The sequence below is a fragment of the Malus domestica genome, chromosome 14 (assembly GCF_042453785.1).
Source record: "Malus domestica chromosome 14, GDT2T_hap1".
Taxonomy (NCBI): domain Eukaryota; kingdom Viridiplantae; phylum Streptophyta; class Magnoliopsida; order Rosales; family Rosaceae; genus Malus; species Malus domestica.
Genome location: NC_091674.1, coordinates 5,408,333 through 5,419,194, shown reverse-complemented (window position 1 = coordinate 5,419,194; position 10,862 = coordinate 5,408,333). Strand labels below are relative to the sequence as shown.

The window sequence follows — 10,862 nt, the reverse complement described above, 5'->3', positions numbered from 1 at the left end:
CATTCAAAAGTCCTTGGCCTCAAGGCATAAAAAAGAACCTTATGTGGACTTAACCCATTCACGACAAGCTTTGATAACAAGAACTCCGAAGTTACTTAAGGCGCAAGTAATCAATTGATCTCTTAGTTTTATTTCTATTATATTATGATTGTAGTAGAACGTTTCAGTATAGAAGGAATTCTGATGGGAAGCCTCAAGGCCTATACCTAAGGCCCTACAAAGGCACCTATTTGGGTTCCTTCTGCTCTGCGGGCTCGGATAATCAGAAGTATAATGGTTATAACACTTCTGCAAACAATAAAACAGACATCGTATGTTCGAGTACTGGGTTAGTTCTTGATCAGAAGCCCCAAGGCCTACACCTAAGGCCCTACAAAGGCACCTGTCATAACTAACACAACCTCTCGGGTATATGTACAACTAAAACTCAACATCCATTCTACATCTGCCATGCTAGAGATGGCAGTGGCACGCTTGAGCACTTAAAAGTTAATCTTGATTGTGAGCCTCAAGGCCTATACCTAAGGCCCCATAAAGGCACATTTCAAAGTTAACCCTGTCCTTCTCTTTTAGCCTTGCCCGACAAGCTTTGCCTGACAAGCCCGCCAGTGAAGTAGAAGCCTGACAGAAAACATCAACCGGCGCCAACCCCTCGGGGAGCTGTGTGCTCGTCGGCTAGGAGACATCCCCGACAGAAATTCTAGCCACGAACACCTTGCACAAACTGTTCTTTATTACACCGGAGGTTTTCCCTTAACCTCACAAAAGCACTCTCCAATTTATTTGATCATCGGTCTTTCCCTGACGTATGTGTAAAGCATCAGTACAAATAAACTAGTATTATGCCTTAATTTGGAAATCAATTGTACAAATAAAGTAGTATGATGGATCAGTACAAACTGTCTTTATTACACTAGAGTTTTTCCCTTAAAATCTCAATCAGAACAAAATAAGATATACTCATGCACATACCTAAGAAGCAAAGTGTATCATTCCACTGATTTTTTTTATCATTACTTTAGTCTAAAGTAGGAAGGGAAATTGCACTATTCATATGAACAGTGTTTTAGTCTAAGCAGGAGGGGGAAATTGCATTATTCATATGAAAAGTGTTTTAGACCGCATTTTAGTTTATTTACAAGACTGCCACTCGGATGCTTTTAGCCAACTATATCTTTATTTACAAATATGCCAGTTAGGCTTAAGACCCAATTTGCAGCTGCTTCATCTCTGGTTCTTCTCCCCCAACTCCAAAATCCCTAAACCCCAAATCATGGATCCAAAGCTCTTTGCAAGAACCCTAATCCGAAATGCGATAGCGAGCAGGACCAAGTAGCCGACCCTTTACAACAAAATCAGCCCGCTCGGAAACCCTAGCTTGAATGTGGTTCTAGAGCTCGACTACTGGGTCTACAATGGCAACAAAGTCCGAGTCACCGAGCTTCAGCGCATCATTCACGACTTCCGAAAGCGGAAACGCTTCTCCTAAGCCCTCCAGGTTTCCATCTTTCTCTCTTACCTTGCAATTTATGTTATCCCTTGTTTGGTTGCTCAGAAAATGGAAGAATTGATGCAGTTTTGGATTCTTAATTTCTTATGGATAAACCAATAGAATTAATACTGAAAATTTACCAATGGATAACACTTCAAAGTTAATTGTATAATATAGTTGTCCTTACTCTATAATAATTTCGAGTTTTTGACATATATGTGTGTGTGTGGAATGTAACATATTGGATTTAGGTTATACTGTGCATAGTTTTATTGTCTGTTGTTATCTGCGCTATACCATTTCTATGCAGGCTCTGAAAGTTATTCATGAGCTTTATAAGCACTTTCCATAATTTAAGCAATATGTTTTGGGTTCTTTTTCATTAGGTCATTAGCTACTGATTAATAGAGAAACGAGGACCATGCCACTGATTTTGGATTTTTTTCTAATCTTCTGATTTTGGGGTTTTGCAGGGAGTTCTGATGTACTGATCTGAGAACCATCTTCTTTTTCTTCTTCTGCTTCTCCCTGTGCATTCCAGTTTGACTGTCTGTGATCAAAAAGGTCAGTTCATCTAAATTCAGCAATTGACTCTCAAACTCTGAATTTGATTTCGTCTCCTTCTGTTGATCTCCTCCATTCCCCTCTTCTCTTTTTCTTCCGTAAATTTAATCAATTAATTCAATTATTCATTTTTTTTATAGAACATCTGTGACTCCACGAAAGATTCAGTTTTTGCCTGATCATTGTCAAATGCTGTAGCAACTGTAAGTTTGTCCAAATTTATAAGTATGGTTATTGATTGCTGGAATTTTGATGGTAGTGTTCCAGATTTACTTGCTCATGATCTTTGTATTGCCTTACTGTGAAAAGATGGATACTTTACTGCAAGATGTGTTTAATTTAATGGAGATTTGCTAGGTTTTTTAATACAATTAATTGGATAATGGATATTGGAGATTTTCTCCAAAAGATTATAATTTATATAGAATTTATAAGTTTTATTACTTTCGGGTTACTTTATGTTTCGATTTAGTTGGATTTAGCATTCTTCACAAGCTTTGATAAGTGTTTAATTTCTAATTTTTGTTCCATGCATGGTTGATTTTCTTTGATAATTGTTGAATTGCTTTTATATTGGCTTGGTACTTAGGATCTAAAGCATTTTGCCTTTTGAAGAGAAGCTGCAGGGAAAGTATGAGGTACCCTTTTCTTTGTTGTGTTTTTATTTTTAATTTCTAATTTTTATGCAAGACATGAAATATTGTAGGAATCAAATGTATGATTGTCACCAAATGTATATATCTTTCGTGGAATAGTATTGATGATTATGGTATGCATAGTTAGTTTTCCTTACTCTTGTTTGAATTTCTCTCTAATTTTCTTTACTCTTCCTCATCTGCTATGCTATGTTGTATGTGAAAATCTGAAATGATAGGATTTGTTAATCTACCTTATTATTGGTGATTATGGTAAGTCTATGCATAGTTAGTTTTCCTTACTCTGTTCGAATTTCTCTCTAATTTTCTTTACTCTTCCTTATCTGCTGTGTTGTTTATGAAAATCTGAAATGATAACATTTGTCAATCTGTGTTTTGGGTTGTGATTTCCATATTTTACCTAAGTCATTCCTTCTCCCATGGTTTCTCAACTTTTGAATATGTAGCGTAATGCCCTATTGCTAGACGTTCTGGCAACATAGGTGGTTATGTTGCCAGACAGTGTATATCGACCACACATTCTCGCAAAAGTTTACTTGATCAATGGTTTAGATTTATAGTTTGGCATATCCGTCTCTTAATTCAGGTATTGAGTATACCCCTTTCTGCTTTGGGGTCTTTAAAGTGGCTTTAGAGTAATAAGGGTTTAGGGCCGGATTAAAATTTTGGAGTTTCTCTCTCCTAACTCTCTCTGTAACCATCCATCCATTATGACGTTTGAGTGTTTCACAGGTTGGGGAGGACGACGACGACGACGAATCCGCTCTGAGTGAACTCGGCCTCCGCCGCAAAGCACTCATTGTCTTCGTTTCGCTTCAAAGATCCAAGCTTTTCTACATGTTGGTGAAGTACAAATTTGTTCCATAACTCTCGATTCAATCGTCGTTTGATGCATTAATTTCAATCGTCCTTTTTTTCCCTTATTTTCTTCTTCCTCTGCTTCGCTTTTGCTACTACTACTTCTTCTTCTTCTTGCCCCTTTTGGTTCCCCCCTCTCTTGCTTTATTTCTTCTGATATTTTCTCTCTCTCTTGCTCTCTTCAAAATCCCACAAGTCTTTGGAGTTAGAGGCTTTTGCTCTGTTGGGTTTTTTTCCAATAACTCAAAGGGCCGAAACGTATTCCCTTTTCATCTGCTTCGAAAAGATTTCAACTTTAATGTCTGTATGTGTTATGACTCTTCACTGAATGACAAGAACTAGGGTTAAAGAATCATCCTATAAAGTTTAAACCGGAAGGGGGCAGGTTATCAATTACAGTTGGGACAAGATTTTGGTATTAACCATTTAATCTCTCTGTGTTCGTGTTGAATTTTAGTTGGGGCAATCGATTTTAATAAGTGGGTTTGTGACATTACTCTATAGGCGAGTAATTTTAGGAAACATGTTTTGAAATTACAGAAGTTTCTATGTCGAATTCACTTTATTTCACTTTGAATCGTTGTCAAATGACTGCTTTTGGGAACTTGGTGGTGCATGAGGAAGTTCTTCAGGTTATGCAAACGTTCGGAGGTTAACTTTCCATTTGGAGATTCTATTGAAAATAAGTTGTAGTTATGAATTTTCAGCAAAAGAAGCTCGTCAGGTTAGTTTGACAATTAGTACTTCTCAATATTTAATCGTTTCATTTAAAATGGTCTACAACGACATCCATTATTTTGTGTTAAGTTTTTTTCCGTTATTGGTTTAGGCACTTATTTGGTTATGTCTCTGTTCTCTACCTCCTCCTCTAACTCTCCTTTCTTTTTCTTCTTCTTCTTTCCTCTCTCTACAAATTGCAAATATGGCGGAATTGGTGGAGCTTCCCACTAGCCTCGACATCCTTCCTTTTGCGGAACAAGGTCCTTTTAAGATTTGATTTTTTTTTCTTTGGCTTATTTTCATCTGATTTCTCAAACGATTTTGCTAATGAAGAGAGTGTTTGGTTCTTTGATTTCTTTTGTCTGCCTCCTTCTATGTTGCTTTGTCATTTGCATTTTCCAGTGTTGGCTCATGGAAATTTGTAAAAATGGCTGTAGTTTTTTGAGAATGTTGGGATTTTGGTTATGTTTTTTGCATAGGGAAGGGTAAATGATTCTTATTCTGTTAATCAGTCTCTATGTGTTTCATTCTCCACTTCAACTCCTTTGTTTGGTAGTGTTATATATTGTATTCATGCACTATAAACTAATGCTTAAATTAGATGTTGCTAAAAAAGGGTCTTTATCTTCTAAATCCTTAGCTTGCTCTACCTTGAATATGTTTCGAGTTCTTTTATATAAGATTATTCCTTATGAAGAAGTGAACTAAATAGGGAGATTCTTATTTTTCTTAAGATTTGGTTCCCCAAAATGATTGTGACGATGATGGAAAATGTTTATTCTGTGATTTTTAAAAAAGGTCAGATAATTTCGTAATTTTACATTTTTTTAGTTTGTCAAATCTTCTACCTTAAATTTAGGTGGAGTTTCCCTTGAATGGAAATTTTGAGAAAAAAGGGTAAGATTTTGACATTTTATTGCTTTGAGATGCTACTTCTGAGATTATTTTGAAGTTCCCATTCATTACAATATTGTGATTTTTATATGAGCTTTTACTAGATGTTTTTTGTTGAGTAATGGTTTGCTTGGTTAGAAGAAACTCTTTGAGGTTATTTTAAAATCTACTTTGTGGATGAATCTAATTAGTTAAATTTGTCGGGTTTAAGTTATTTAAGAAATTTAATTGCAAAGTTGTGTCTTTTTTTCTGACTTATGTTAATAATTCTACCTAAATTTTTTTGTAAATTCATGGTTGGGTTTACTTATATTAGAAAACATGGATCATTCAAGTCTCAATACAACTGGATGTTTGTTTACTTGCACAAAATTTTTGTGCATTCAAGTTTGTTTCTGCTTCTCAGGTTCTTTGTCCTTGTGTTTATTAATTGTGTTTTTGTCTATTTATTTGGGCAGTCTCAGTGGATTGAAGATCTCAGTCAAGGTTCGTTCCCTATCATTTCAAGCTAGATTAGCTGGTGAGTGATATGCTCTTTGTACAGGTGCGCTATAATTGGTGCTCACTTTGTACTACTCCTTTTGTAACGTTGGGATGTTTCAAGATTTCTGACTCTGTGTGCTCTCTTTCTCTTTGCACTCTCTTTCTTCCCTCGCTCCCTCTCTGATGTAAAGCCATTTTATGGTACAATGTGTTTATCCAATAGGGAGAGAAGAGAAAAATTGTGAGTGAGGATGTCACCCATTTGTGTGGATCTTCGATTCGGTGGGTGGGATTGTGACAATGAGAGAAAGAAAGTATGATAATGGGAGTAAACTATACCCCTTACAAATATTAGTGGGATGTGCTATCCACACTCCAAATTACTTCTCACACACTCCTTGTTAATTTATGTCCGTTGATCTTCTTCAATTCACCAAATCCGACGGCAGAAAATTAGAAGGGTGTGTGAGAAGTAAAATGAGGTGTGTGGATATCACTCCCCATATTAGTTTCGGTTCTCATGTCCAAGTGTTTCTTTCTACTTTCAATTAAGTTTTGTTTGTATGTTATTTTTTCATAGAATCTCTTGCACAGATTTCAATTACGTTGTACTCGAATATCCCGAACTCAAGTCAATCAGGATTTTTTTTTTTTGGTTGAAACCATTGAGAGTGAGTCCACCCCTAAAGACTTTGCGCTAGCACCCAGCGCATTTATCTACTCAAGTGAACATTAATAGACTGGAGTGAATAGTAATAGGCCAAGGTATCTCCACTCCTAAAAAAATGCGATGGCACTCAGCGCACTTATTTGGTGTGTTTTTTTTTTTTTAAGTTTATTTCAGATAAGATTTTTAACCAATTTTGGATAAAATTTCAAATAAACTTAAAAAAAATACACACTAAAATAAAATTACATACTTATCAAATAAACTTAAAAAAAACACACTAAATAAATGTAGTGTAAGGTGGAAGATGAGGGTTAGGTATTTATAGAAAAAAAAATAACTTTTTTAAAATTTTACTGTATTTTTTTTATATATTTTTAATTAATTTTAATGTAGTTAATTAATCTGGACCGTTGGATTTGAAAAATATTCAAATCTAAGAGCCCAGGATCGGCCACATGGCCATGCGCCAGCAAATGGCCCGGCTTATTGGTCAGCCTGTTTTGTGCTGGCCCAGAGACCAGCATGGGCTGGGTGCCAGGCTGTTGCGCGGGCTAGAGGACATGGACAGGGTGATGGGCTGCTATTTGGACTAAGTGTTGGGCAAAGTCCACTCCGGTGGACTTGCTCTGAATTTCGTTGTACTTGAATGATATAGATGTGGGGAATACATTTACATAAGGATTAATTTTAACCATTGAAATTTTTTCATTTTTCCTTGAAACTTGAGTAACAAGATCATCAAATTCTTATATTCGTGATCTATGAGAATAAATCCAGATGCATAACAATATTGTTACACTTCTACTTTTATTGGGTTTTTATACTGTTTGTGTGTTTGCTTAGTCATGCCTTGGAGTTGGATGTACTTTGTGTAATGGATTGTGATTTGTTTGAAAATATCTTTAGGGTGATGATTTTGAGGATAATGCGTTTTCCTAATATATTTTTGGGAAAATTAGATTCTCATCCTTCTTTTTGCTACTCCATTGATTAAAATTCAATTCATTTTCAATTTTTGATCAAGGTCATTGGGTATTAATAGCATCATTAATTATTTCAATAATAAAATATGTTTTTTTTATTTCTAAATACATTCATTTAATGTTAAAAATGTTACAATTAGTATATTTATATTTATGACTAAATTTTTTATCATATTTTTTTAGTTTTAGTTTGTACCCATTTTTAATTTGTAATTCTTTTTTAACCTGTACCAATTATCTTTTCAATTTTAATTTGTACCCGTATATTAATTTCTTTTTGTGCCCATATATTTTAAAGTTTATTTGTATTTGTACCCATAAATATTTTTTTATTTGTACTTTTTATTTTGCTAAATGTACTCATGCTAATTATATGTACCCATTCAGGTAAAACTTTTTAATCTTAAAATGTACTCATTCTTAAATATACCAATTTGTTATATGTAAAATGTACCCTCTTTTTTTTATATATAAAATCTATTCAATTTTTTTCTAATCCATTTTTAAACTTATATGGGTACATTCTTTTTTCTTTGATTTTAAAATGTATCCATGTCAAGTTTAATCAAAGAAATTTAGTAATGTTATTAAGCCTAATATCTTTTTTTTTTTTTTTTTTTTTTGTGATTTTGAAGAATGTAGCCATGTTTTGATACAATAAATTTTTTGGTTAATTTTGATGAATGTACCCATGTTTATATATACACACACACACACAATAGTATATTTATATTTTAATATTTTTAATCCCACAAATTATGGTTTTTTTATTTAAAATGTCATTTATATAAACAACTAAAATTTCTAATTTTTAATTTAAAAAATATAGTAACATACATAGAAATAAATTATCACATTAATTTCAGAGACCTCGATTAAAAATTAAAAACCAACAAGGTTTCAATCAAAAAATATTCATAACTAAAGACCGCATCTAAAGTCTTCCTATTTTTTTTCTCCCTCTTTGTAGTCTAGTCGTGCAGAAGACATCTTCATTAACTGGTAATAGATGAAATCGTTTGCTGTCGAGGTTCTTGTGCAAAAGAGCGAAAATGCTAGAAGTGGAGGATAGATAACAGCACAAGACACATGGTATGAGGGTGCAGATAAACTATACATATGCATCTGGAAAAAGTAAAAAGTTAAGGCGGGTTGGCTATAGCTTCTCCTTCTCGCCACAATAGAAAATACTTTTGAACTGCATTAAGCTGTTAATAAATTAAGTTTAACTTATACATTACTTATCAAGAATGGGTAAACTGTTTTAAATAGGAAAATTACCTATATATTACTTATCAAGAATGGGTAAACTGTTTTAAATATGAAAATTAAGTGCTTATATTAGGTAATTTTACAAAGTTTTCTGGTAAATTAGATATATAGTTTAATTCGAAGAGTTGTGTTGACCTTATATAGTTTAATTGTGTCCCCTTTTTCCAATCCCTATATATCTGCTCAACTCTTGGGTCAATTATTTGCCAGTAGGAATATTTAATTGCTTGATCAATGATGTCGATTCAATTTGAAGAAGAAATAGGACTTTTGTTCAATAGGGATTGAGACTCTCACATATGAGTAAGATGTCCTAATTGTTCATTGATTGTTAGGTGCTATGTCTTTTTAGTTGCTTTGTGTGGAAACTATTCATACTTGTTGCGACTAATACATTCAAGTTCCGCAGCAACGCACGAGCATATTTTCTCGTAATGTCTATTTCAAATATATGGGTTACCAAGATTTATTGAAGCTTAAGTTATTTAATGAAATTGAGGGAAACGTCTTTTTAATTTACTAACCATATGATGGCCCAATGGAAGCTGTGATCAAACCAACAAAACAACTACAACAGTATTAGAACAAATACAATAAAAAATTAAAATACAAGAGGAAGGTTCCAAAATTTGAGTGAGAATATAGAGAATCAAATTCAAAACCCTAACCCTAAAATCAGTCCAAATATATGCATACCAATTTCTAAGTTGCCCTACAACCCAATCGTCATCCACCATCATTCATAAGAGAGAATAAATATAGGAATAGTTTTTTAACAAGAAAAATATTATTGCGACAAATTGTTATCAAGGGCTCATTAATAAAGGAATATCTAAAAAATAAGATACAAACGAAATCAAACTTACCCAACAAAAAAAAAAGGAATATTCATCCAAATATAAACTCTTCCTATTGGCTGGCGAAGAGATGAGATTCAACGGAGCGATGGACATGCGGATCAACAGAATGAGCGGAGAAGGTGAGAAAGAGAGCGAAACAAAGACCGAATTTATAAGGTTTTCAACGAAATTGGGGAAAATTGCTATAAAAATAAAGCTTTTGATGGCAGTTTTGAAGAGGTTCTGGTGCGCATAGTCCCATCTCCACTGAGTTGGCTCGGAGGAGGATAAAGGGTTCTTTTGGCATCTGCAGAGGGACGAAATGGGAAATGTGAAGAAGGTTTGACAAGAAGTATGAACATGGGTACTAGTGGGGACTTGGGATTGGAGTAATTATAGAAGTCCAACAGGGGCTTGTACCCGATGGATCGTGGATTGCACAGGACTAAATTGTTGAGGCAATGAACTCCAACCCATGCGAGCTTCAGCCCCAGATAGGGCTCGAGCAACAGGCCCGACACAAATTGGTGGCCCGAGAGCCCGAGGTGGAGGTGATGCAAGGCTGACGTCAGGGCGACGTCAGCCATGTTTCAAATTTTTTTGCGTCAGGCTCGTGCACTTTAAGCGTGCGCGGGGGTGCGTCCCCGACAGGTTTTTAAACATGGGGCCCGCGGTGCAGAGTCTGAAATGTTACCGTTACGTGGGACATGTGGCTTCTTCACGTTCGTTGGATTTCAATGGTTACTTTTTATGGACCGTTGGATTTCCAACAGTAAAAAAAAAAATTCAAACCTTCATTAATTTCAGCCATTGGATTTGAGATCAATGGTCCACGTTATTCACCTATAGATTAAAAAAAATAACAGTAAAAAAATGAAATATTACCGTTGTGCCACATGGCACAATCTAGAGGGTTGGATTTCAAAATTTTTTTAATCCAACAGCAAAAAATTAATTATGTGAATAAAAAACATAAAAAATTAATAAAAAATCCGAAATTTAAAAAAAATGATTTTACTTTTCTATAAATACCTTCTCATTATTTTCTACCTTACATCACAATTTCATATTTTCTCAAATACTTTCAACCACATTCCTATATTTCTATATCAAAATTGTTTTCCAACAAAATGACTAATGATCCAAGTACAAATTGGACAATTATTGAAGATGTTACGTTGTGTTCTAGCTGGGTTGAAGTTATTCATGATCCAATTACGGGTAATGAGATGCAGTTGTGAGAAATGTGGAGTCTTATTCATACCAATTATCTTGAGAAAATTGGTGGGAAAAGAACCAAAGAATTGATGTCCAGTCGTTGGAAAATACTCAGCCAATCATTTAGTATGTGGAGAGATGACTTGGCACAAGTTAGTAGTAATCTTCGAAGTGGAGAAAATTTAGCGGATTAGGTAACAATATATTATTTAT

At 34.4% G+C, this 10,862-nt stretch overlaps 1 long non-coding RNA gene across 3 annotated transcripts; it reads left to right on the top strand.

Annotated features, from left to right (window-relative positions):
- Nucleotides 1-1,198: 1,198 nt before the first annotated feature.
- Nucleotides 1,199-6,249, top strand: LOC114821144 (uncharacterized). Of its 3 annotated transcripts, XR_003768559.2 has the most exons (6): nucleotides 1,199-1,498; nucleotides 1,966-2,056; nucleotides 2,197-2,259; nucleotides 2,646-2,694; nucleotides 3,445-4,550; nucleotides 5,643-6,249. It is a non-coding gene; the product is annotated as an uncharacterized lncRNA (long non-coding RNA). The 3 variants fall into 3 exon arrangements; XR_003768558.2 differs by lacking the exon at nucleotides 1,199-1,498 and having other exon boundaries at nucleotides 1,644-2,056; XR_003768560.2 differs by lacking the exons at nucleotides 1,199-1,498; nucleotides 3,445-4,550 and having other exon boundaries at nucleotides 1,648-2,056.
- Nucleotides 6,250-10,862: the final 4,613 nt, after the last annotated feature.